Here is a 27,895-nt window from a genome sequence, read left to right as displayed (position 1 = left end):
TGACCCAAAGGATGCAGGCGACCTATAGAAACTGGAAAAGACCAGGAAACAAATTTCCCCTGAAAGCTTCCAGAAGGAATCAGCCTTGGGATACCTTGATGTTTTGGCTCACTAAAATTGGTTTGGGACTGCTGGTCTCCAGAACTGTAAAATACTGTTGTTTAAAGCCATGACATGTGTGGTAATTTTTTACAGTCGCTATGAGAAACTAGCACACCATTCTCCTTTGTTCTGTAGCATCTCTGGGCAGCCATCCCTTGGAGATGTTGCGGGTTCCATTCTCAACCATGGTGATAAAGGGAGTATTACAATAAAACGGCTCAAATGAATTTTTTTGGTTTCCCAGCACGTGTAAAAGTTATGTTTACTACTGCACTGTAATCTGATAAGTGTGTGAGAGCAGTACTTCTAGAAAATAGGGCACAGGGGCGCCTGGGTGGCTCAGCGGTTTGGTGCCTGCCTTAGCCGGGGGTGTGATCCTGGAGTCCTGGGATCAAGTCCTGCATCGAGATCCCTGCATGGAGCCTGCTTCTCCCTCTGCCTGTGTCTCTGACTCTCTCTCTCTCTCTGTCTCTCATGAATAAATAAATAAAATCTTTAAAAAAAAAAAAAGAAAATAGGGCACATACCCTTATTTAAAACTGCTTTATTTCTATATAATGCTAACCATCATGCCAGCTTCCACTGAGTCATCATCACTGAGCGCAGATCACCATAACAAATATAATAATAATAAAAAGGTTTGAAATATTGTGAGGATTACCAAAATGCAGCAGAGACACAAAGTGAGCAAATGCTATTGGAAAAGTGGGGCTGACAGGCTTGCTCAACATAGGGTTGCCACAAACCTTCAATTTCTTAAAAAAAAAAGAAGAAAGAAACAAAACCAAAAAAAAAAAAAAAAAGAAAGAAAGAAAGAAACAAAACCAAACCAACTCCAAACCCACAGTATCTGCAGAGTGCAATAAAGCAAAGCGCAATGAAATGAAGAATCCCTGTACTTTTCTGGGAGACTCCCGGGCAAATGGTTTTATTACTTACAGGAACTTCCCAAAGATCCATCGGCTCTTCAACAAAAAACGCCAACAGTCTGTGCCCTAAGATCTTTGAAACTCTGGCTTCAAAATCCTCACCTTACTGTGTCCCCCACCCCTCCACTCCTTTTTCCTGCGTTTGCAGCAGGACCTCCGAAAAGGCAGGAATCTTGTCCCTTTTGTTTTCCCAGCATCACTTGCTTTGCTGGGGGGGGTGCCCTAGGGCGGTGGGGAAGAGGGAGAATTCAGTCTCCAGTATCTTCTTCACCCTTGGGCCTGTCCAGAGGGATGGAAATGTCAGTTTGGGCTGGGTCCAAGGCAGCAGCAGAGAAGGACTGGCCACAGGGCAGAGACCCCTCCATGGGCTCTCGAGCCAGACTCAGCTGACGCTCAATCCCAGAGCCAGCCCTTGGTGGCTGTGGCGCCGGGCAAGCAGGTTCCTTCTTTGAACACTTGTTTTCGGCTGTAACACACCGCTGATTGTCACTCTGCACAGCAGTTGAGAGAACTGAAGGGAGTCATATTTAGGTATTAAGCAACTGGCACAGAGTAAGCCCCCATCTGTATGAGTTTCTGAGCCTCAGTTTCCTCTTCCTCAAAATGGGGATAATGCTTGGGTTGCCAGGAGGGAGGCTCTTGGAAACCCTAGTCCTTGCTGCTGGGGTAGGGAGTGGAGTGAGGGAAGATTGCTTGTCTGTTTGCTCTGAGCCCAGCCTTCCATTATCTGGATAAAAGATGTGCTTGTAAATCTACACCCATGTTTCTGGAACATGGGCTGCCAGCCCAGGGTTGTCCCAGCTCCGCAAGATAAATGATAGGTCATGATCAGGGACGGGACCTAGAAACTATCGGGTGTCCTGAATTAGGTTTTAGCCCTGCCTGTATGTTTGAAGAAATCGTGCAAGCTTGCTCCCTGCTGACGTTTCTGAGAACAGAGGATGCCTATCTATCTTGTCTCTGGATGGGGAAAACCACCGGAGATGGCTGTCTGCCCTTTCAAAAACTTCAGTTGTGGGGTTGGGGTCTGGTGGCTGCACCACCCCCAGAATCGTGGACCAGACATGGCCCAAAAGGGGTGTTCACCCTTTCCCGGACTAGGCAGCAGGCTCTGCCCTGCTTGGTCTTCTGAAACACGATGGAAACATCACCAGCAGAGGCTAGGAAAAACCAGTGTGGGCAGAGTGGATTATTACCCACCCTTACCTGGAGCAAAAGTCAGAGGGACCTTGTGGGGAAGCCCTTCTGACTGATAAGCATGACTTCATGGTAGGAATCTTTTCCTCGTCGTAGGCTGGAATGAACCAACTAAGCCAGGGCCTGGCAGTGAGGACAGCCCTCTGATCTCTAGCAAGAATTTCCCTAAAGCCTCTGTCAGCCAGTGGAACCCCCTGCTGTTGTTTTTGGTGGTGATGGGGTGAATGGGGGGGCAGGTACTTCTCTCTGAGCTCCAGTTAGGTTCTTTGCCCCTAAGAGAAGTGCCCCTGACATGCAGGGTGGGCCAGCGAAGCACTGGGTGGGGATGGGAGTGCTGGCCTGGCCCTGGTCTTGGGGCTCCAGGAAAATACAACAGTGATGGTAAGAGAAGCTCCAGGGCTGCCCAGGAGGAGACACCTGGGGTGTCAGAAAGGTGTTCATATGTGGGACGCCTGGGTGGCTCAGTGGTTGAGCGCCTGCCTTCAGCTCAGGGTGTGATCCCGGAGTCCCGGATCGCGTCCACATCAGGCTCCCTGCATGGAGCCTGCTTCTCCCTCTGCCTGTGTCTCTGCCTCTGTGTCTCTCATGAATAAATAAATAAAATCTTAACAACAACAACAACAACAACAACAAAAGGTGTTCCTACCACCCCTGGGTGGTGGTCATGCAGGTGACTGTAAAGATTCGCTCCGATGTATCTGCACAAGTTGTGCCTTTCCTGTGTTGACGCACAACAACCCCCACAGGAGTTCTCTGGTGGTGGGCTATAACCCCCGAGCAAAGAGCAGCCGCTTCTTCCAGCTCACCCTGCCCGGCATTTCCTGAGCATCAGAGGCCCAGCTCTCGGGCTGTCTGGGACTTCAGAGCAGCTTCAGAGAGAAGGGAAGTGGCCCCACCTCGGCCACCGGTTCCTGACCCGGCTGAGCGGTGCTGGGGCTTTCTCCAGCCAGGGATGGGGAAATGCAGCGATCAAAGAAAGTGACTGTGGCTGCAGTGAGTGACCTCGGAAGTCGGATCCTTACTGCGGTCAGCGCGGCTTCCACCGCTTCTCACCCTGGAGAAGGGGCGTTTGGGAAACGCGGCCTGCGGGGTGCGGAAGGGGTGCGGTGCAAACACGGGTCAGCGCGCTTCCTGCGGCGCAGCCCCTGCGGGGGCAGATATTTCCCCCCCCCCCCCCCCCGGAGTCCAGGAGCAGCAACCCCGCGGAGGGCTGTTGTTTTGCGCGGCCAGCTCACCTCTCCCTCCTACCTTCTTCTGGGAAATCGCAACTTTCCTTTCAGGAACCGGACCCCCATTGCCTGTAATGCTAAGTGGCACAGCCAATCAGAGGACGCCTTTTCTTGGGAGGGGTGGCCACGTGACACGGGGAGCCAATCACAAAGTCCCTGACATCGGGCTACTGTGATTGGTCCGAGCAGAGCCAATCAGAGACTTTCCCCAGGAGTTTATATGGCGACGCGGCCCTCAGACCCCGATTGGCTCCAGGACTGAGCCCCGGGGCCGTGGTCTCCTGGAGCTGCTAGTGGCTCTTGGTTTCCTGCTCCCTGCGCGCCGGGAGCCTGTGTCCTGGAGGCAGCAAGGCCCCAACCTCTGACTCACCCCGGGGCCTGGGAGTCTAGGAATTTCCTTCTTTGCTTAAACAAAACATCAGTCAAATCACGCTTGTTCTTGGCTCCAAACTGTAGTGGCTCCCATCTCGCTCTGAAGAAAAGCCAAAGTTTGGATGATGGCCCGTGGCCCCATCCCATCTGGTCTCCATCTGGTTCTCCCTGGATTCCTTCTCCGCTCACTTAGCCTCACTGCACTGTCCTTGCTGGACCTCATGCATGCCAGACACTGGCCTTGACTGGGCCTTCACTCTGGCTGGTGCCTGTGCCTGGAATTCCCTCCCCACCCTGGGTATTTGCTGTGTAGACACCTCACCTTCAAATATTTGCTCAGATGTCAGCCCCTCCAGCCCCTTTGACCACCTTCATGCTCTCCGGTGCACCCTCACCCCACCCGCAGCACCTTGGCTGCCACTTCCGTGCCCCTGCTTTCCCTTTACTTTCCATAGCTCATTTCACTCAATGACACCCCATATAATTCATGTATTGTCCTTACTGTCTAACACCTGGCTTTCCTAGGGCAGGAGGATTGGCTTTGTTTGCCAATAAACCACAAGCATGGGTCTCATGCCTGACATAGAGGCCCAACTGTAATTTGTTGAGTTGAATTAAGCTCCTTTGGTTAGAATTCCTTTCTTTGTAACCGAAAGAGTCCAGACCAAGATAAGTAAAAAGCTCCTGAGTTTGTTTTTGGGTCCTGCTCCTGCCCGCCTACTTCCTGGAATGCCTGGGGGAGCCTGGCTCCCTCCCCTGACAGGCACAGAGCCAGGGAAGAGGCCTCTGTGTCTCTTGAGTGGGACAAGCTGCCAGGCAGGCTGGGACCAGAACAACATAACCCGCCTCTGGTACCCAGTCAGTAGTGCCGGAAAGAAAATGCAATTTCAGATTGAGCTCAGTTACATGCAAAATCTCTCACCCAGCAGGGCAGAAACATAGTAGCTGACATTTACTGACAAGGATAAACGGTGAACACTAGAGGCTATATGTACCAGGCCGCTTCCCTGGGCTCTCAAGCTCCGCCTGGCCCCTGAGCCCATTCCTGAGACCACCAAGATTGCCTTGGGGGATGGTGTCATCTTGTTTAAGGATACTTAAACAAGGACATCTTGTTTAAGATGGGGGTCATTTGGTCACAGGATCGCTGGGCAATGCTCTCACACTCAGCACTGGCCTAATCACAGATGCCATCGTATTTAATCCTCCTGAGCGAGATAAGACTCTTGGACCCATTTTTCAGATATGGGGCCCAAGGCCTAGGTGGGTGATTGGACTCACCTTGGGGCCCACAGCTGGGTTTTGATCCAGGTGGATGTTCTTGTCACAGAGGCGGTGCTGTTCTAGTTGTGGGGCTGTGGACTCCAGCCTGGGGGAACTGGTATGTGGTAAGCACTCAAGAGGCAGCAATCTTTTATGTGTAACATAAAGTTCTTCTACTCTCAGTATTCTTCCCCGAGTCAGAAAACTCCCAAGGAGCTCTTCTCCTCTTGGGAGTGAGGAATAACAAGGTTGCTCAGCTGGAAAGCCCAGTGGTGAGGAAAGCCTGGCCAGCCACACAGTAGAACACTGAGCCACCCAGTAGAACATCGTTCAGCCTTCAGAAGCACCTACTATCACCACACGCTACAACGTGGATGAGCCTGGGAAACATCAAGCTAAGGCGCCAGACACAAAAGGCTGCTTAACATGTGATTCTACTTATAAGAAATGTCCAGGATGGGCAAATCCATAGAGGCAGAAAGCAGATCGGTGGTTGCCAGCGTGAAGGTGGAGGGGGAATGCGAGTGACGATTTAAGGCATATGGGGCTGAGGCTTTCTTTTGGGAAGACAAGAAAGTTCTAGCAATGATGCTGATGGTTGCACAACAGTGTAAATGCACTTGGTGCCACTAAACTGATACACTTTAAAATGCTTACTCCTATGTCGAAAAGAAAGAGAAAAGAAAAACTGGGCCCCTGACTTATTCACAGCTGTGTGTATGGCGCCTGGTGAGGTGTCTGCACGGGGCTGTGCTTCCTAAGTATCTGTTGAAAGATGGGCCACCTGAATGTGTGCCTGAGATGCTGTGAATTCCTGGGCCACCCTCCTCCTGTCCCAGCAGGGAGAAACACACTGTGGCTCTTCCGTGCTTTGAGCTAGCACAGCCCTTGACGGAGCCCATCTGCTGCTCCCTGCTCCCTGACCCCAGGCCTCAGATCCTGTTACTGATGCGCAGAGCTGCGGTCAGGCAGGAGCATTTCCTGGATGCTTTTTGGGGACAGCACAGAGCTGACAGGAGAGGCGGGTGGGGGACGAGAGATGAGAGAAATGTTTGTCTCAGCACAAATCCCTGCCAAGACATTTCCAGAGAAGCTGCAGTCCTCTGAGTGTGGCTCGAGAGGCAAGAGGCTTGGGGTCAGGGAGAGCCAAGAGCTTCCCAGGCCCAGGCTGCCAGTGTACACACGCACATCGCCCCCGGATGCTTTCCCGGGGCATTACCAGCGTCCGGCTCTGGACACAGAAGGAACCCATTTCCTAGGAAACCCCAGGAGGGGAGCTTTGCATTCCTGGGATCACAGTTCAGCCAGTCCTGGCTCAGGGGACTTTCAGCTGGACGGGGCTTTCAAGTGCAGGAAGGATGGGAGCCCTCCTGCTCCTCAACTCCAAACTTCCTCAGTTCCCCCAGAAGCACCACCGTCTTTCCGTTGGGTCTTTGTCACAAAAAAAGGAGTTTATGATTGCGGGTTTTTAAGCTAATCATCCAAATATGCCAGATGCTGAGATGGTTAAGGGGGCAAGGGGTGTGCTTGCAGCCCCACGATGGTCCATCTCAACTTGAACCCTGCCAATCTAGGAGACTCACTACTTTACAGTAATAACCACAAACAGTAACAACAAGAACAACAGCAGGCAGCTATCATGGAGGTAGTCACATTTATGTGCTTTTTTTTTTTTCCAAGATTTTACTTATTTATTCATGAGAGACAGAGAAAGAGAATGAGAGAGGAAGAGATATAGGCAGAGGGAGGATAAGCAGGCTCCTCGAAGGGAGCCCGATGTGGGACTCGATCCCAGGACCCCAGGATCACACCCTAAGCCAAAGAGACGCTCAACTGCTGAGCCACCCAGGAGTCCCACGTTTATGTAGTTTATGTATAAATTCACCTTATTTTATCTTCAGCATCATCACCCTGTATCATGGAGCCTTATCAAGACACTGTTATAGGTAGAAAAATGGGCTTGGGACTGTGAATGACTTGACCTAAGGTCACAGATCTGGGCAGAGGTGGAGCTGTTTGCAGCCAGAGCCTGGGCTCCTCACTCCCAGGCAGAGTTGAGGTTTGAAGTCAAGTCAGCTATTCCCTTTCTTGCACAACTCCTGTGCAGAAAGAACTTTTTACTCATGCTGAGCTGGAGCTGCCCTTTGGGGCCACAGAGGACATGCATGCTCGCTTCTCCTCCCCACAGCCTTTAGATTTTTTTTTTTTTTTTTTTTTTTATGATAGTCACAGAGAGAGAGAGAGAGAGAGAGGCAGAGACATAGGCAGAGGGAGAAGCAGGCTCCATGCACCGGGAGCCTGATGTGGGATTCGATCCCGGGTCTCCAGGATCGCGCCCTGGGCCAAAGGCAGGCGCCAAACCGCTGCGCCACCCAGGGATCCCCCCCCCCAGCCCTTAGAAATTGGAAGACACCGCCAGGTTGACCCTAAATCCCCTCTTCCAGGCAAAACAAATGCCATCCCAATCAGCTCGTCCTTGGACCCCATGTTTTCCCAGCCCCCGTGACCTAGTTTGTAAAAGTCCCTCTAAGAGGGGCCATGACCCTGCGTGCCATGGGCCATGGGCAGGCCAGAGGGGGAGCACCACCCCTTGCGGAGACTCCTCCTTGCTACAAGCACAGGACAAGCTGTGCCGCCAAGCAGGTCTGGCTACATCATTTGTGGGGCCCCATGCTAAATGAAAATGCAAAACCCCTTGTTCAAAAGTTATTGGGAATTTCAAGCTGCTGACAGTGGAGCATTAAATTGGGCACATGGGACCCTGTGTGACTACATGAGCTGGCCCTGATTCTGAGCTCAGGGTCACTCAACATGAGATGAGTAAGGAAGGCGTGTCTGATTCAAAGCCAGAGAAAGAATAACATCAAAGCTTGATAGAACTTTTCATCACCTCTGTCTAATATAATAGATGCCAACATTTTATCATAAATAACAACGTGAACAAGAGCAGCTTCCCAAGATTCAGGCAACATGCAGTACTTTTTTATTTTTATTTTTTTTAAACAACACTTGTACGTGGGCACCTGCTAGCTCAGTTGGTGGAACATGTGACTCTTGATCTTAGCATCATGAGTTTGAGATCCACGTTGTAGGTAGAGGTGACTTGACCAAAAAAAAGTAAAGAGGAAGAAAGGAGGGAAGGAAAAAATGAAAGAAAGAAAGAAAGAAAGAAAGAAGGAAAGGAAGGAAGAAAGAAAGACTTATATAACACACATGATGTTTCTGGGAAATGATAACAATCTTCAACATCCAGTTGAGGTAGGTATGATGATTCTTCCCCCTTCACAGATGAGGAAGCTGAGATATGGGGCAGTTGAGTAACGCACCCAGTCACACAACTAATAACTGGTCTCACACCAACACGGTGGGGTCGGTCCTCATAACGCCCTTACCTCCAGTTTTCAGAGCAGATGCCTGAGCCTCTTGGGAGAGGAAGCAACCATAGTAAAGAGGTCATGAGTGGAGGGATCAAACTCAGGACCACACAGTTGGGAGGCCCACACCCTCTGCAGTCTGGCCTCTGCCAAAGACCAAGTAACAGGCTTGTAGTGTACTGAATAGTGTCCCCCAAAGAGCTGTGTCCAAGTCCTAACCCATGATATCTGTGAATGTGGCCTTACTTGGAAAGAGGGTCTGTATTAGTCAGGGTTCTCCAGAGAAACCAAACATATACAATCACTCGTGCAATTATAGAGGCTGAGAGGTCCCACACACGTGCTCTGCCATCTGCAAGCTGGAGGTGCACGAAGCAGTCTGTCCAAAGGCCTGAGAACAAGGGGAGTGGATGGTGTGAATCCCAGTCCGAGGGCTGGAGAAAATGATAAAAGATGTCCCAGCTCCACAGTGAGGCAGTCCGCTTTGTTCTATTCAGACTCTCAGCAGATTGGATGAAGTCCATCCACACCGAAGAGGGCAGTCTTCTGGGTCTGCTGATTCCAATGCTAATCTCATCTGGAAACATCCTCATAAACACACCAGAAGTAATGTTTAATCTGGGCACCCCGTGGCCAGTCAAGTTGACACATGAAATTAAGCATCACAGGGTCTTTGCAGATATACTGAAGTTGAGGACCTCAAGATGAGACCACCTCTGAAAGTGGACTCTGAATCCAATGATCTGTGTCCCTATAAGAGGAAGCAGAGGGAGACTCGGACATGCAGAGGTTGGAGCAATGTGGCCACAAGCTGGGGAATGCCACGGCTTGCAGGCAGCCACCAGAAGAGAGCCATAAAGTGGAGCTCACCCTCAGAGCCTCCAGAAGAAACCAACCCAAGCCAATAGCTTGATTTCAGATCTCCGGCCTTCAGGACTATGAGAGGATACAGTTCTATTTGTTTTAAGCCACACAGTCTGTGGCTTAAAACATATGCTACAGCAGCCCTAGGACACTCGCACACTCCTTCTTGTGTTTTTAGAGGTGTTTGCATGTTCACAGAACATGGGTACCTCCTGGTTGGATCTCCAGAGAAAGCTTCCTTTGTATAATTCAGCCAAACACTAAAGATTCATTTAACTGATACTGCTGATTTGAAAATAAATCTACAGACTCCATCTTGGACTCTCAGGGACCTGAGGACTTCAGATTGGAGCTGTGGCCCTGACTCAACAACTTGTTTATAAACAAGGAGCCTGAGAGGGGAAGTGGCTTCCCTGTTATGGTTCCAGAAGAACAAGGAGGGGCTGAGCCCTTCTGGACTCCTGTTGCTCCAGAGAGTGCTGTCCAGCAGACACAGAATGCACACCCCAAGTGCAAGCCACACAGGTCATTTGAAATTTTCTCATAGCCATATTTAAAAAAAAAAATGAAACAGAGGCACCTGGGTGTCTCAGTTAGTTAAGTGTCTGCCTTCGGCTCAGGTCATGATCTCAGGGTCCTGGGATCCAGTCCTGCATGGAGCTCCCTGCTTAGCAGGGAGCCTGTTTCTCCCTCTCTCTCTCTCTCTCTCTCCCTCGGCCCCTCCTTCCTGCTTGTGCTTTCTCTCTGTCTCGAATAAATAAATGCAATCTTAAAAAATAATAATAAAAATAAAAATCTTTAAAGAAATAAAAATAAGTGAAACAGATGAAATTAATTTCAGTAACGGTAGGAGATTCCTGTGGCCACTGTGACAAGTTACCAGAAAATCTGTGACTTAAAAGAACAGAAATGTAATCTTTCACAATTCTGGAGGCCAGACATCCAGAAACCAAGGTGCTGGCAGAGTGTGCTCCCTGCCACAGCATCAAGGGGAGACACTGCTCCTTGCCTCTTCCAGCTCCTGGGGATGCCAGCATTCTTTGGCTTGCGGCCACATCACTCCAGCCTCTGGCTCCACACGCCTCTCTCCTCTTCTCCGGGTGTCTGTGTAAATCTCCCTCGGCCTCTCACTTATAAAGACACGTGTGACCACATTTGGCATTTACCTGGATAATCCAGGATAATCTCCCCATCTCCAGATCTGTAACTGCATCACAATGGCAAAGAAAGATGCCTCTTCCATACAATGTAAGACTTACAGGTTCCAGAAATTAGAAACTGGTATCTTTGGGATATTATTCAGCCTACTCGAATAATGTAATTTATTTAACCCAATATGCCAAAAGTACTATTTTACATGTAGTTAATACTTTTAGATTATTAATGAGATTTTTTTTTTTTTTCTGCATTAAGTCTTTAAAAATCGGCATGGGTTTTGCAGGCTGGGAACATCTCCGTTTGGACTCAGCAGGTTTGGGGAGCTCGAGGACCACATCTGGTTGTGGCTGCCACCGTGGACAGTACCCCTGTACATACGAGGCCGGCTAATGCCATTTACCTCTTGCTGTGCCATAAAGTGTTCTAGGACTTTCTGGTTTTTTATTTCCTTAAGACATGTGGCACAAAGGGCACAGATGTGATCAGACTCTCAGATGAAATGCATGCCTCAGTTCAGATCCTAAGATGGGGGAATCAAGATGTCAAAGCTGTCCTTGAGGTATGTGCCCAAACCATGGGTGGAATGGACTTATAGGTCAAGTCTGCAAAGCCTGATTTATTGCTGAAAGAACAGCAAAACTCCTCTTCCCATGTGTGATAATGCCCACTTAGGCAGCTGAGGAGCAGGGAGGAGCACGAGCCCGGAACCAGGGCCTGGTTACTGTCAGGTACCACTGCCTCCTCACTGAGCCCCATACTTCCCCTCTCCGAGCCTCACTTTCTCCATTTCTAAAATGGGCGCGATGGTAGATCTTCCTTCGAGGATGACTAAAATAATCTAGGCGGCCTGTGGAATTGTGCCTAGCATTAAACATAAACTATCAGAGCTGCTGCTGTTTCAATAACTGAGATTCAACTACGCCGAGTCTCTCCAGAGGCAGACCCCAGGGGCTGGAGATGCGAGTGTGAGGGTCCGTCCCCTACCCCTGCTCCAAGAAGTTATCAGTCCAGGGCCCGTAGAGTCTGGTAAAGAACTAATTACTTCACAGCAGGATAAGGATCATAATGACGTGTGTGTATCAGGTGAGAAGCTTGGGGGGAGGAGGAGGGGCTTTTGCTGGGTCCTCCGGGAAGCGGGTTAGCTGGTTGGAGGCTAGAGGGTGGATGTATACGGGACTGGGCCTAGAACGAGAGCCCTGCCTGAGCCCCCGTGAGGAGTCCCCCGTACCCCCAACACTAACACAGCGAGACACACCTCCAGCAAGGAAGCAGCCCAGGCAATTCCTGGGGCTGAGCGCCACAGCCACAGCTGACTGGACAGTGCAGAGCACCCGGCCACAGGCAGCCGGTGCGGAGGCCTAGCCAACAGCCAATGGATGAGGCAGCCCGATGCTCCTCAGGTGTAAACAGAAGAAACCCGGAGAGAGATGGAAGGGTGCACATGGGCGTGGGAGGAGACTGAGCAGAGCACCCCTGGGGCGGGGGGGGGCAGGGGGCTCTGAGCAGCAGCTGCAGTGCAGAGAACCTTGACAGAAAAACCCGTCTGTGAATCCACTTCTGGTCCTGGCCAGCGCTGGGGTCCTCACCTGTGTTCCCACACCCAGTCTAAGAAGTTCCCCTTGTACCACGAGCATCCTCACCGTAAGCCCCTCTGTCCCAGAATGCTCAGAGGGCTCTGCCCTCGGGACAACAAAAGGAGCCAACTACCACTAACCAGAGCTGGTTGACATGGGTCCAACACCTGCTCTACAGGGTGCGGGGCTCCACCAGGAGCCAAAGCCCCTCCGAAGGCCTTTTTGGATCCTGTTTGTGTTCTGGGCACTCTAGGGTGAGACAACATTTTCTATGCAAGCCAGCTCCCCAACTCTAACTCCACCACTGTGAAGGCCTCCCTGCTCTCACCTTGTCTCAAGAGCCAGATCCTCCCTGGCTCAGAGGAGCACAGTATTGGCCCAGGTGAGCCCCTTGCAGCCAGCAACCCTCTCTGCACTCTGTATTTCTTACCAGACTCTTCTCTGGGCACAGTTCTGACTACCTGGACCCAACAAAGGCCTCTGGGGTGGGAGGCTGGGGTTGTCATGCCGAGCATGTCAGAGGCAGCGGCTCCCTGGGCAGGCACAAACTTGTCTAAGACACACATAGGACCTGGTGAAAGAGAACAGGTTTTTCCCCTTCTGGACAGGGCCGCTGAGAGACAGAGCTTCAGCTGGAGCGGGGAACGTGAGCTGGGCAGTAAAACTTGGTGATAAAATAACAATTATCATATAACCAAAGTAACGATATTGCCAAACTTTACCTGCCAGACACCGTGCCCAGTGCTTTATACATATGAGCTCAGTGTCTTCTCATAACAGTCCTAGGAGGTGGGTCTATTATCCCCATTTTAAAGATGAGGACACCGAGGTTTAGAAGAGTGAATCTGTTTCTGTGCTAAACCACAGTGCCAGGGACACATACGTGATAGGTGTATGTGGTGAAGACCCATCAGGGAGCCCAGGGGCGGAGGACTTGGTTGGGAAGGGGCCGTTCCCCAGAGCAGGTGTGGAGAGCCCTCAGGCTGATCACCCCTGGGCCCAGCTGGATGCTCTGACCTCCCTCAGGGCCACCAGGTTTCCATCTTGACTGTGCATCTCAGAGCTGCAGGTGGTGACACTTGTGCTGTCATCTGAGTGCTCAGCCCCGGGCACTGGGCTGGGGGGAAGGTGTCCTGGAATTGTTCTGAACTCAGAGCCTAGAAAGGACCAGATAGGTCCCCTGCTGTCCTCACCAGGCCCCAGGAACCCAGGTGACCCAGTGTGATGGTCCTGGGAGGCCCTGGCCCTTCATCCCATCCTGGGGACAGTAGTTTTTGGCCTCTGAATTACCCAACATTATCCTGGAGGGGAGGGAATGCTTCTTCCTTCTGGCTGGATGTCGAATTTGTACCTGGTCCTGGCCAGCACTGGGGTCCTCATCTGTGTTCCCACACCCAGTCCAAGAGGTTCCCCTTGCACCACGAGCATCCTCACTGTAAGCCCCTCTTTCAGTAACCCCTCAGCTCTGCAGAGTGAGCCACACACCTGAGTCTGTGAAAATGGCAGGCTTGTGACCACAATGCCAGGGTGAGTCCTGGTGAGAACCAGGGATGTGTGAGGTCCCAGCTATTTCTGGGGGTTATAGAATTAAAGTAGGGGAGGGCACCCAGCAGAGGTGCCTTTCTGGCTCATTCATCCCTTCAACCCCTGACCCCTGAGCACTAAAGTGTGCCAGGCATGGTGCCGGGTGCTAGGGACACATGACTCATGTCAGAGGCGTCCTGACCTTGGCAGTGGTTTGGAGCTGTCTACCTCCTGACCTCTCTCCAACCACATCTCCACCCCATGACCTCTCTCCAACCCAGGCCTGGAGTTCCACTGGGCCAGCCTCAGCCCTCCCTGTTCTCAGAAGCCGCTGCCTGAACTCATGGGTGATGACTTCAGAGATGTCACACCCAAGGCCTGGGCCGGCTTGATGTCTGAGGGGCTTTGGGTTCTTGCCTTCCCCTCCCTCTCTCTCTAACATGACTCAGCAGGGACAGGCCCCAGGCTGTGGTAAGACTCTCCATTTTTATGCAACCGCTTTCTTCTTGCCTGTCTCTCAGCCGCCTGCCTCTCAGCCCTCTGACGTCGGTATGCCCAGATGCTGGGCAGATAGAGGTCCTCACTTCTGCTGAGGTCAAGGCCAGTGTTTTGTCATATCCGGGGGCTCAGGGGGAGGAGGTACCCCCAGAGAGGGGTCCAGTGAGGAGGCTGGTGCTGTTGCCCGGATGCGAGGCGATGGAGCCCGAGGAGAACTGGAACAGAGAGAAGTGGCAGACGTCAGTGGCCGGCTGGCTGTCAGGTTTAGAAACGGGAGGGAGGGGGCAGCCCTGATAGCCTAGAGGTTTGGCGCCGCCTTCGGCCCGGGGTATGATCCTGGAGACCCGGATCCAGTCCCACGTTGGGCTCCCTGCACAGAGCCTGCTACTCCTTCTGCCTGTGTCTCTGCCTCTCTCTCTGTGTCTGTCATGAATAAATAAGTAAAATCTTAAAAAAAAAAAAAGCACCTGGTGAATCCTTAAAAAAAAAAAAAAGAAAAGAAATGGGAGGGAGATGAAAACAGAATGCCAGTAGCAGTTGGAATAGTGGTTACCTCTGGGCAGAGGAGGGGGATTGACTGGGATAGGACCCTAAGGAACTTCTTGGGTGCTGAGAGATTTCTGTCTCCATCTGGGTGGATTTCATGAAAAAAAAGAAAGAAAGAAAAGAAAAGAAAAGAAAAGAAAAGAAAAGAAAAGAAAAGAAAAGAAAAAAGAAAAGAAATAAAATCCCAGTGGCCCAGATCTGACTCGAATAGCTAAGTAGGAAGGGATGCCACTTACTGCAGGGAGAAGGCCTGGAAGAAATGCTGACTTGAAGAAAAGATTAAGCATTCCATTTTGTGTTTAACCAATCGCTGGACATCTAAATTGTTCCCAGTGCATTCCCCAGGATAAACAATGCCAAGATGAGCATCTGTGTGCATTCAGATGAATTCCTACAAGTCGTATTTCTGGATCAAAGTGTGCCCTTAAGACTTTGGCTTCCCATTGCCAATGAGGTTGTCTCAATTTGCATTCCTATCAGCGTTCATTTATTTGTTCATCCATTCCTTCTATGAGTGCCAGGCCCTGTTCTGGGTCCTAGACACGTGGTGGCAAAGGAGACAGGGAGATTGCTGCCCATCCTCTTCCCTGGAACTCCCGACCTGGGATGGGAAACAGGACAGGAAGAAGGGCCCTCTTGTTCAGAGGGATCCATTCAACTCTGAATGGGTGCACACATTGGAAATATGCTTGCCCACAGCCTTGGCCTGAAACCAGTCATCAGCTGTTTGTAGTGGCTTTTCTTCTATAGCCAGAGAGAGACAGTTATATTAGAGAAGGCTTGGGTGGGGTGCGGGGGAGGGGTAAGAAAGCACAGAATGTGCAAAGGTCCTGCAGTGAAGAGTATAGGGCAGGGAAGCAGGGCCAGGCAAGAGGTATGAGCTTCATCCCCAGAGCAATGGGAGCCACAAGAGGATTTTCAGCAGCCAAAGGACTTGGATTTTTAAAAGATCATCTGACTGCATTAGGGGAAGAGCTGGCAGGGATAGGGGTGGGGGGAGGAGTGGAAAGTGTGTTGAATAAGTTAGATGCTCTTTTGTCCACAGCAGAATTTGCATTGAGGTCCTCCACACTTGCCACTAGCTAGCTGGCAGCTTATTCACAAAAGAAGCATGGCCTTTAGTCAGCAAAATTAGTGTGATGTTAGGTTATATTGACAGAGGTTCACTGTCAAGACATGGAGAGATGGTCACATTTTTTTTTTTGATGGTCACATTTTTTTTTTTTAAGTTCCAGAACAATAGCTGTTGTGTCAAATCCTTTTTTGGTACAAACCAAAGCAAATATCCACACATAGAAACAGTCCTTCACTTAAAAAAAAAAAAGATTTTATTTATTTATTTATTCATGAGAGACACACAGAGAGAGGCAGAGACACAGGCAGAGGAAGAAGCAGGCTCCTCAAGAGGTGCCCGATGTGGGACTCGATCCCGGTACTCCGGGATCCTGACCTGAGCCAAAGCCAGATGCTCAACCACTGAGCTACCCAGCCGTCCCTAAACAGCCCTCCACTTGTTTGTTTTTTTAAAAGATTTTATTTATTTATTTATGAGAGAGAGAGAGAGAGAGGCAGAGACACAGGCAGAGACACAGGCAGAGGGAGAAGCAGGCTCCATGCAGGGAGCCTGACGTGGGACTCGATCCTGGGTCCCTAGGACCATGCCCCGGACTGAAGGCGGCGCTAAACCGCTGAGCCACCCGGGCTGCCCTCTCCACTTGTAAAAGCAGAGAAAAATTTCTGGAAGTAGGAACAGTCAGCCAGTAACTGGGTGTCTCTGGGGGGAAGGACCAGAAAGGTGGGGGTCTGACATGTCTCCTTAATTACACACTTCTGTATTGTGGGAGATTTTATTAAATTTTTAAGCAAGATTTATATACCTATTTGAGAGAGAGAGAGAGAGAAGTGGTGAGGGGCAGAGGGAGAGGGAGAGAAAGAATCCTCAAGCAGACTCAGCTGAGCGCAGAGCCTGACATGGTGCTGGATATCATGACCCCGAGATTAAAACCAACTCAACTGACTGAGCCACCCAGGCACCCCAGAATTGTAGGAGATTTTAATCACAGGCTCATCTTTCACACCATCCAGACTTACTTTAACTTCCAGTTTAGAGAAAATACGAGGGATGGAGGAATAAGTTAGATCACACCAAGAGGCAGCAAGGGACAAATCCGGAGGTTGGGGCTTCCCTGGAACACCTGGCCCCATCTCTCTGACAGATTACAGACAGATTACAGCAGGTCATAAAACAATATATTTTGTTCAGTCCCCCAGATGAAACCACAACAAGATCATTACATTGGCCCCGACATCCTCCTATCCACAGCACCCCCTCATCCAGTGATCTGGTCGTGTGAGGTCTCAGGAAGGAAAACAAAGCCCTAGACTGGGTAGACACCTACCTGGTCAAAGATCTGGAAGTCTCTGGTATTTGAACAGCCATGTCTGGGTGGTGGCGATGTGACATTTTTGTTTGTTTTTGCTTGTTTATTTGTATTTTCTCATTTTCTTCACTCACATGTCCTGTTTCTGTGATTTAAAAAATATTTTAGGAAAAAATAAAAATAAAAAATATTTTAGGGCAGCCCAGGTGGCTCAGCGGTTTAGCGTCACCTTCAGTCCAGGGCATGGTCCTGGAGACCCGGAACGAGTCCCATGTCGTGCTCCCTGCGTGGAGCCTGCTTCTCCCTCTGCCTCTCTCTCTCTCATTCTCTCTCTCTCTCTCTCTCATGAATAAATAAATAAATAAAATAAACTGCTTTAAAATAAATAAATAAATAAATAAAATATTTTAAAATACACACACACATTATGGTACTTTATTTTTTTTTTAAGATTTTATTTATTTATTTATTCAGGAGAGGCACACACAGAAAGGCAGAGACACAGGCAGAGGGAGAAGCCGGCTCCCTGTGGGGAGCCCGATGCAGAACTCCAGGATCATGGCCTGAGCTGAAGGCAGATGCTCAACCACTGAGCCACCCAGACGTCCCTGTACTTTTTATTTTTTAAAGCTCTCAAGTCAAAGGAAATGATGTGTGGCAGCCTAAGGCATCTCCACGGTTAGACCCTTCTCTCTGTTGTTCAGGGTCTTTCCAAAAACCTATGTGAGGTCTGAGATGGAGGAGAGATGCCCGCCTACCACCCCTAGGAAACCTTGCAAGGAGCCAGGGCCCAAGCCCTGTGCCCAGAACCATGCATCCTGGGGCCCTGCGTCTTGGCTTCGCCCCAGCGGTGCCTCTGGATCATGCATTTGGTTTGCTCTCAGTCCTGGCGTCCCACCTGCTGTATTTACCCTTGCGATCTCCCCGCCTCGGATGCCCCCCCATCCCGGCCTGATCCCACCCCCACCTGTCACAGAGGTGTTGGTGTTTGCAAACCCTGAGCTGGGCTGGAGGGAAGTTGGTGCCATGTGGAGCACAGTGGGCACAGGACAGCACCCCGGATGGGACAGAGATGCAGGGTCAGCAAAGCAAGCTGTGAAGCCAGTGCTTCAGCGTCGCAGTGCTCAGAGTTGGCTAGAGTTGGTTCAAATCCGGGCTCCCCCACTCTCAAGCCTGAGGACTCGGAGCAAGGCTCTACTACACTGGGGTGATAGCAGCTCAGCTCTATGATTAGGACACAACCCCCCACCTGTCCTCTAAATGTGGGCAGCAGCCCCCACCTGGCTGTTCCAAGAGTTCCCCGAGATGCTCTGTGCACAGTTCTTCCCTCAGGTGCCTGGCTCCTTCAACTTCTCACACAAGCTAGCAATTTTCATTAATTTTGGTTCAATTCCAAATCTGGCTTCCCATGACAACCAAATGCAAGACTTAGTCCTTGATTAGATCTTGGGATTGTTTTTTTTTTTTTTTTTAAGATTTATTTATTTATTTATGATAAACATAGAGAGGCAGAGACACAGGAGGCGAGAGAAGTAGGTTCCATGCCAGGAGCCCGATGTGGGACTCAATCCCAGGACTCCAGGACTGCGCCCTGGGCCAAAGGCAGGTGCTAAACCGCTGAGCCATCCAGGGATCCCCTAGATCTTGGGATTAAAACAAACAAACCTCTAAAGGACAGTACTGGGGTAATTGGGGGAATCTGAATGTGGGTTGCATTATTGATAATATTATATTGAAATTAAATTGTGTAGGGTAGTGGTTTATGGTTTTACAGTTGTCCTTAACCACAGGAAATATGTGGGATACCTGGGTGGCTCAGTGGTTGAGCATCTGCCTTTGGCTCAGGTCGTGATCCAGGGGTCCTGGGATTGAGTCCCCATCAGGCTCTCTCCATGGAGTCTGTTTCTCCCTCTGCCTGTGTCTTTGCCTCTCTCTCTGTGTCTCTCGTGAATAAATAAATAAAATCTTAAAAAAAAAAAAGTAGGAAATATGCAATGAAGGATTCAGGGTTAAAGTTTAGTGATGTCTGCAAAGCGCTTTCGAACTGGTCAGCGAAAGGAATAGAGATGTGGCCCAATGGCAGAGCATTCATATTGGGTGGATCCATGTGAAGGACACGTGAGCATTCACTGTAGTATTCTTTCTATTTTTCTGTAGGTTCAGATTTTTCCCCAAAAATAAAATGCTACCAATTTTCTAAGAAGGAGGCTCTTGCTTTCTTGTTGCATTTGGGATGGTGTTGGGAGCTTTACTCTCCTCTCTTTCCCCTGTATCACCCTGGGGCATACAGTTGGGTGTGAACATACGTGGTGGGCTAGCCTGGGAACCCTGGCACTCTTTTTTTTTTTTTTTTTTTAAGATTTTATTTATTTATTCATGAGAGACACACAGAGAGAGAGGCAAAGACACAGATAGAGAAGCTGGCTCCATGCAGGAAGCCCAACGCAGGACTTGATCCCGGGACTCCAGGATCACACCCTGGCCAAAGGCAGGCGCCAAACTGCTGAGCCACCCAGGGATCCCCAACCCTGACACTCTTTTTTTAATGCTGTTCCCAGGGAGAACTGGTACAAGCACACTTCCAGAAGCACCCACCTGCATCCTTACTGGGCTGGTGCAGCCTGGGCATTGGTTCAGGATCATGTCACTTTGGTCATTGCTGGCCACTGTCCTCCAGCTTCCACCAGGAAACACTCTGAGCAGGGTCCCCACACAGAGGCCCACATTCTTTGACCAGAATGATAAAGAACACCACCTAATTTAGACTGACCTCACTGAAGCAACTTCACTTAGTCCAGAGTCGTGCTTCTCTATATGGGAGGATGGTCACGGTACCCTCTGAGAGTCTGAAAATTATAGAACTTCTCCCAGAAAAATCACACACACTCATTTTGTGTGTCAAGAAACTGACAGATTGTGTGAAGTCCACTCACTGGCCTTAGGTTAAACTTTTTTTTTTGCAAAATATTTATTTATTTATTTATTTGAGAGAGAGAGAGAGAGAGAGAGAGCGTGAGCACAAGTGGGGGGAGTGGCAAAGGAAGTTGAGCTGAGCCAGGAGCTCTATCCTAGGACCCTGAGATCATGACTTGAGCCAAAGGAAGACACTTAACTGATTAACCCACCTAGGCACCCCCCACACCCCCAGGGTTAAAATTTGATGTACCAGACAGAAATGGGACACAACCTAAATGTCCTTATAATGGGGTACTATTCAGCAATAAAGAGTAGTAATCGACAGATACATGCTACGACGTGGATGACCCCTGGAAATAGTGTGCTCAGGGAAAGACGCTGAACACCAAGGACCATATGTTATTGACCTATTTACGTGAAATGTCCAGAAAAGGCAAAGCTATGAAGATAGAAAGTAGATTCGCGGTTGCCTGGGGGTGAGGACAGGAAACAACAGAAAATGTGCAAGAGGGAGCATACTGAAGAGATAAAATGACTTAACACTGGGATGGTTGCACAACTTGGTAAATTTGCTGAAAATCACTAAATTGCACACAGGAAAAGGGTGAACTTGGTATGCAAATACGCCTCACTGATGTTATTTTAAAATGTCACTGGGCTGGGTCATATTGACTAATTGTGTTTTGTTGTTTTGTTTTGTTTTGTCTTGCTTTGTTTCAGAGAGATTTCTTTTTGAAAGGCCTGCCTGTCATATAGGGCCTCATGATTCGGACTCATGATCTTATCCTCAACCTCACATCCTTTGCCCCCAAAGCCTCACACATTTGCTCTGCCCCAGCTGGGCCATGCATCACGGGGGCGGGGAGGTGGGCGGGGGGGGGGGGGGGGGGGGGGGGGGGGGGGGAGGGGCAGAGTCTGGCTTACTCACCACTGTGTCCCAGGGCCTACACAGGAAGCTGGCTTCTAAACACTTGTGTAAGGAGTGAAAGGAGAGAATGGTGTCACCACCCCCACCTCCCGCCCCGAAGAAGTGCAGGGTTTCCAGCTGTTCCTTGTACATGATCATCACACATCCAACGACTTTCCTTCCCCGGCTGGGTGCTTGGGGATATCTTTACCCCTCCAGAAAGCATTAAACTTTGTCCACTGTGTTGCTGGCTTGACACCCCGTCCTTGCTCCCAGGGACGACTTGCTTTAGAATGGTGTGAGCATTAGTACCTAATGTTTCTTCCGTTCAGTAAAGGCCTACTATGTGCCCGGGGCTCCGAGTGTGTGATCACATTTAACCCATATAACAGTCCGGGGTAGCTACTATTATTGCCCCCAGTTGGCAGATGGGAAAACTGAGGCCCAGAGAGGTTAAGACTAATCAGCCAAGGTCACACAGCTGGTCAGAAGCAGAGCCAGGATGTGGACTTAGGGCCTTTATGCCAAAGTCCAGACACTTGCGACTAAAAGCGGATCATTCCACCTTCCAGAGGGTACCTATACACCTCTGGATCATTCAGTGGATGGGAGGGAGATGATACCAGCAGGCATGGGGGTGGGAGCTGGACCCCTTGCTGACCTGACACCTGTAAGGCCGAAGAACTGCATCTTGGGTAATTTCAAGGAGTCAGAAGTCTGAGTGGTATTGCTGCGTCAGCCAGCAGGCCTTTTGTTACCTGGGTGCGGGTTTCTACCTCTACCTGCCTCTCCTGCTCTCAGATACGTCCCCCGCCTCCCTCCGCGGCGGGCTCGGGAGAGCTGCTTCTTCCCCCTTCTGGGTTGCTGGCGCCATCTGGTGGCCAGACTTGGGAACTACACCAGCCTCCCTCAGCCTCCCTTCAGGTGAGGCAGGGTTTGAGGAAATTCACTCCTTCTAGCCCTTCCCTCCTGGGCAGAAAGAGCAGCATTCTTCAGCTTGCCAGATTCTCCAGCTGTGTTCAGGCTGCCTTTCTGGAGGCCACTCTAACTCTCGTATTTAATCATGAACTATTTCATCGAAGGAAAGAACAGACCAGCCCAGATGTAACAGATGCTACTTTATACCATCATAGTTCCCTCAGCTCTCTGTATCTTTTTTTTTTAAGATTTAATTTATTTATTCATGAGAAACACAGAGAGAGAGGCAGAGACACAGGCAGAGGGAGAAGCAGTGACCCCAGACCCAGGATCCTGGGATTACGACCTAAACTAAAGGTAGACGCTCAACCACTGAGTCACTCAGGTGCCCCTTCTCTGTATCTTTCATAAAAGGAAAGCTCCAAGCCCCATCCCTTTGGTCTTCCTCCCCAAAAGTCATCTCTATGCTGAGATTGGAGTGTATCAATTCCTTGTCATCTTTTGTTTTTATTTTAGATGTACTTGGATCCATAAACAATGTGTAGCACATGTGCATTTTTTATTACAATTTTATTTTAATTCCAGTAGAGTTAACATACAGCATTATATTAGTTTCAGGTGTATAATATAGTGACTCAACAATTCATTACTCTGTGCTCATCATGATGCGTGTTCTCTTTGACCCCATCACCTATTTCCCCACCCCACCCCACCCCAACCTCTCCTCTGGTCACCGTCAGTGTGTTCTCTATAGTCAAGAGTCTGTTTCTTGGTTTGTCCCCGTTTCCTTTTTTTCTTGGCTTGTTTGTTCTGTTTCTTAAATTCCACATGAGTGAAATCATATAGTATTTGCCTTTCTCTGACTTATTTCGCTTAGCATAATATTCTCTAGATCCATCCAGATTGTTGTAAATGGCAAGATTTCATTCTTTTTTATGGCTGAATAATATTCCACAGTGTGTGTGTATCACATCTTCCTTATCTATTCAGCAATAGATGGACACTTGGGCTGCTTCTGTGGTTCGGCTATTATAAATAATGCTGCAACATATATAGGGCTGTCTGTATCCCTTTGAATTAGTGTTTTTATATTTTGGGGGTAAATACCCAGTAGTATGATTATTAGATTGTAGGGATAGTTCTATCTTTAGCTCTTTGAGGAGCCTCCATACTGTTTCCCATAGTGGCTGCACCAGTTTGCATTCCCACTAATAGTGCATGAGGGTTCCTTTTTCTCCACATCTCCAACACTTGTCATCTTTTGCCTTGTTGATTTTGGCCATTCTGACAGGTGTGAGTTGATACCTCACTTTTTTAAATTTACATTTCCCTGGTAATGAGTGCTGCTGAAATAGCATCTTTTCATGTATCTGATGGCCTTCTGGATATCTTCTTTGGAGAAATGTCTGGTCCTGTCTTCTGCCCATTTTTAAATTGGGTTATTTGGTTTTTGGGTGTCAAGTTGTATCAGTTCTTTGGACACTAACGTTGATCAGATATGTCATTTGCAAATATCTTCTCTCATTTTATAGGCTGTCTTTTAGTTTTATTGATTGTTTCCTTTACTATGCAGACGTTTTTTTATTTTGATGTAGTCCCAATAGTTTATTTTTGCTCCTCAGGAGACATATCTAGAAAAATATTGCTATGGCCAATGTCAGAGAAATTGCTGCCTGTGCTCTCTTCTAGGATTTTTATGGTTTCAGGGCTCACATTTAGGTCCTTAATCCATTTTGAGTTTATTTTTGTATGTGGTATAAGAAAATGGTCCAGTTTCATTCTTTTGCATGTAGCTGTCCAGTTCACCCAGCACCATTTGTTGAAGAGACTATCTTTTTACCATTGCATTTTCTTTCCTCCTTTGTTGAAGATTAATTCACCATATAATTGTGGTTTTATATTCTATCAATCTATGTGTCTATTTTTGTGCCAGTACCAAACTGTTTTATTACACCTTTGTAGTATAACTTGAAGTTGGAGCACATGTGCATTTTTAATATGTAAATAAATGGCGTGCTGTGCTGTATCCTTTTGCTACTTTTTCACTCAACTCTAGTTCCTGAGATTTACAGACATTTGTACACATAGTTTAAGCTCATCCATTTTTACTTGCCACGTAATATTCCATTGTAGGACTAGACAATGGTTTGCTTATCCATTCCCCTAGTGATGGAAAATTAGTTTTGCTTCCAATTTTTAATATTATAAACAGAGCCTCAACAAATATCCTCAAGTGTGCTTCCTGTGCACAGGTGTGAGTCCCATTAGGACTTGGGACTCCATGCTATGAATGGGCTGCAGGTGGGCAATTGGCAGCCAGAGCCCTGACCCCAGTCCCCTCATCCAGCAGCCCCTCCACTGATCCCAGTGGGATGTACTCGTTCTTTCACTTTCTTTTTTCATTTTAAGATTTTATTTATTCATTCATGAGAGAGAGATAGAGAGAGAAGCAGAGACACGGGCAGAGGGAGAAGCAGGCTCCATCCAGGGAGCCCGATGCAGGACTCGATCCTGGATCCCAGGATCACGCCCTCAGCTGAAGGCAGACACTCAACCGCTGAGCCACCCAGGCGTCCCTCTTTCATTTTCTTCATGTGCCATAACATGATGAAAGCTTGAAGAGTGGAATTTTTGGGTCACAGGGCACATACATCTTCAGTTTTGCCAGGTATTGCCAAACTGGTCTTGTCCTCTCTCTTATCTCTTTAACTGACTTCAGAGGGGAGCTCTTGCTCCCCAAAAAGATCGGGGTGATTGCTATTTCCTGGTTATGTAGCTGAGAACTGCAGAGCATCCAACCGTTCATTCATTTCACATATATTTATTGGCATCTGTGCCATGAGTAATTAAGTCCCCATCTCTGGCCTAGAAAGCTCATGTCTTTGACAGCCCCTATGAAGCTGGAAGGCCAGCATGGGATCTTGCAAGCAGGGTGAAATCTGAGCCCCTTTGCCATTCTTGACAAGACACCCCCTTCCCCACCATGTGCAAAGCACTATCATAAGCCCGAAGGGTGCAAAGAGAAGGGTCACCCTTGGTCTATTTTGAAGGGTCTGATGGTTAATTTTATGTGTAGCTCAGTTAGGTCATGAGGTGCCCATATGTTTCGTTAAACATTATTTCTGGGTGTGTTTGTGAGGGAGTTTCTGGGTGAAATTAACACTTGAATCAGTAAACTGAGTAAAGAGTAAAGCAGATTGCCCCCCTCCATGTGGGTGGACCTCATCTAATCTGTTGAGGGTCTGAGTAGAACCAAAGGCTGAGTAAGAAAGAATCCTCTGGATGAGTGAATGAATGAAAGGACTTAGGTTTGGAATGGTGCTGAGCAGGGCTGTTGGACAGAGTGAGAATGATTGGCAGGCATAGGGATCGTGCTGGAGGGCACCAGGAGATCCACACTAGAGGAGGATCCCTTTTCGGGAGCAGTCCTTTCCTCACTTGCATGGGCCATACCAGGGGATGCTGTCCCCACCCCAGACCACAGCTGGCTGGATTGGGGGGCATCTGACCCAGGCTGGGCCAATCAAACCTCTTCCCTGAGAATTTGGAATTGGGGTTGTGAGTGGAGAGGAGAGAAGAAGTCAGTGAGTGTGTGGTCTCTGGGTGTCTGGAACAGCACACACAAAGCCAGGTGCTATGCAGAGAATGAAGCAGATGCACAGAAGGAAGGTGATGAAAAAGAAGGAGGGGGAGAGGCAGGCACTCTGGACATGACTCAAGTCCCTCCCTTGGCCCTGAGCACCTCTGCATGTTAGGGGAGGTCCTGTGAGTCTCCGTCAGCCTGATGATCCAGTTCCTTTTGCTGCTTAAACCAGCACTGGAGTCTTCTTTAGCTCGACACCGATAGCCCCTATGGATGCCATCCATGAACCATCTTCTCTAACGTTGGGTTTGGACCTCAGAGGTGCGTGATCCATCTAGGCAGCAGATTTCCTTTGCCTGTCATGTTTTGCCTAACAAAAGGTTGGCAGACCTTGAGCCCACATCCATGGGAGGTCAAAAGGGGGACCCAGAGGGAGAAGAAGCCAGCTTTGGGTTAAACACATTCTGCAGAGAACCCATGAGTAAATATCTGAGACTTGACTGGAAATAAGTGCGGAGGACACACAGCCTCCAGTGGTGTGGCTGGGTTTCCAAGCCAGGCCAGTCATTCTACAGCCCAGCCCTAGGTCATCTCTCTGTGGTTGACTGGGGGACTGGAGGTGGCACTTGGTCAGGGAACTATAGTGAGGAGCTGGAGTGGTATGTGTAAGCACAAGGAAGACAGAGCTTCAGATCAGCTTCAGTAGTAGCAGTAGCAACACCTTGGGTGTTTTTCAATAATATTGTGTTCATAAAGAACTGTCCATGGGGCAATTGTTTGGTCTTAAGTGACATTGGTAGAACTTGGAGGAAAAAAGTTTCAAGGGTGGGGGTGCCTGGGTGGCTCAGCATCTGCCTTCGGCTCAGGTCATGATCTCAGGGTCCTGGGATTGAGCTCTGCACTGGGGCGGGAGGGTCCCTGCTCCTTGTGGGGCATGCTTCTCCCTCTCTCTCTGCCCCTCCCCTGCTTGTGTTCTCTCCTGATCTCTCTCTCTCAAATAAAATAAAATAAAAGTTTCAAGGGATTATAAATGGGAAACGGGAAATATTTACCCCTGCCATGGTACAGACAACGCTAAATTATAATTGCTGGGATGTGCCGACTCCCACAACCAGATGGGAGCCCTGCTGGGTGGCACCAAGTCTTTCTTACTCACTGGGAATCCTGAGGAGGCAGGCACAGTGCCCAGGAAGATTTTGGCCCCTAGAAGATGAAAAGAGCACATTTCCAACATGAGCAGAACAGACAATAGCAGTCCAGGAGTTCAAGATATCAAGGAGATACCTTCCCAGAAGTCTTGTTTCCCACACCAAGGCCTCCTTACTGCCTCCCTGGTTCCTGTCGTGCACTGCACGGCTGTCTGGCTGCACTTACATCCCACACCATGACCCCGTATTCAGTCATCCTGCCCAAGCCAAGTACGGTGCCCCCACACTCATCATCTCAAGTGACCCTGAGGGCAACCCTGTAAAGAAGACACTATTGTTACAAACATTCTACAAATGAGGAACCTGCACCTGGAGAGGCTCAGTAACCTGCCCAGGGTCATACACATGGTCATAGCAGAAGCAGAATTTGAACCTAGGTAGCTTGTCTCCTGCTTGGTGAAGGAGAGAGAGGGGCAGATCGGTGGGTGGGAGCTTAGGGGAAGGGAGCTCCGGATGAGTGGAGTGTCCATGCTGGTTCCACCACTTTCTACTCCTATAGTAAGCATCCCAGGCACATTAGCTAACCTCTCTGGATCTCAACTTCACCTATAAAATGGAGATTTCCACTGCTATTTCACAGGGTTGCTTTATTTATTTATTTTAAAGATTTTATTTATTTATTCATGAGAGACACACACACACACAGAGAGAGAGAGAGAGAGAGGCGGAAGGGAGAAGCAGGCTCCATGCAAGAAGCCCGACATGGGACTGGATCCTGGGAACTCCGGGATCATGCCCTGAACCAAAGGCAGATGCTCAACCGTTGAGCCACCCAGGTGTCCCACAGTGTTGCTTTAGAATTAAATGAGATAATAACTTAATGTACCCGGAACCTGGCATTTAGTGTAAAGCATTTAACAAACAAAATAATACATCATGTTATTTCTAAAACATGCAATATTCTATGAAAAGCATACTAATCTACAGTGATAGAAAACAAATCAGTGGCTGACAGGGGAGGGACATGGGGGGCTGGATGAGAAGGAAGGATGACAAAACGACAAGAGGAATCTTCTGGGGGTGCTGGTCCCAGTCTTGATTGTGGTGATAGTTTTGTGAGAGTATACAGATGTTAAAACTCATCAAACTGCACCTGGGCCTTTAAAAAGCTCAGGGCAGGGGCACCTGGGTGGCTCAGTGGTTGAGCATCTGCCTTTGGCTCAGGTTGTGATCCTGGGGTCCTGGGATGGAGTCCTGCATCGGGCTCCCTGCATGGAGCCTGCTTCTCCCTCTGCCCGTGTCTCTGCCTCTCTTTCTGTGTCTCTCATGAATAAATAAAATCTCTAAAGATTAAAAAATTAAAAAATAAAAGCATATGTAATGTTCTATAGCTGTAAGATTTCCTAGAAACA

General features: G+C 49.0%; 1 long non-coding RNA gene across 2 annotated transcripts; it reads right to left on the bottom strand.

Annotated features, from left to right (window-relative positions):
* Window positions 1-860: 860 nt before the first annotated feature.
* On the bottom strand, window positions 861-3,549 carry LOC119873360. Of its 2 annotated transcripts, none has more exons than XR_005364899.1 (2): window positions 3,477-3,549; window positions 861-3,311 (listed from the first exon to the last, which is right to left on the bottom strand). It is a non-coding gene; the product is annotated as an uncharacterized LOC119873360 (long non-coding RNA). The 2 variants fall into 2 exon arrangements; XR_005364900.1 differs by having other exon boundaries at window positions 3,464-3,527.
* Between the last annotated feature and the right edge of the window lie 24,346 nt (window positions 3,550-27,895).

This window comes from Canis lupus, chromosome 9 (genome assembly GCF_011100685.1).
Source record: "Canis lupus familiaris isolate Mischka breed German Shepherd chromosome 9, alternate assembly UU_Cfam_GSD_1.0, whole genome shotgun sequence".
Classification (NCBI taxonomy): domain Eukaryota; kingdom Metazoa; phylum Chordata; class Mammalia; order Carnivora; family Canidae; genus Canis; species Canis lupus.
The sequence above is the reverse complement of the archived record's forward strand: the minus strand, read 5'-3'. Positions and strand labels throughout refer to the sequence as shown.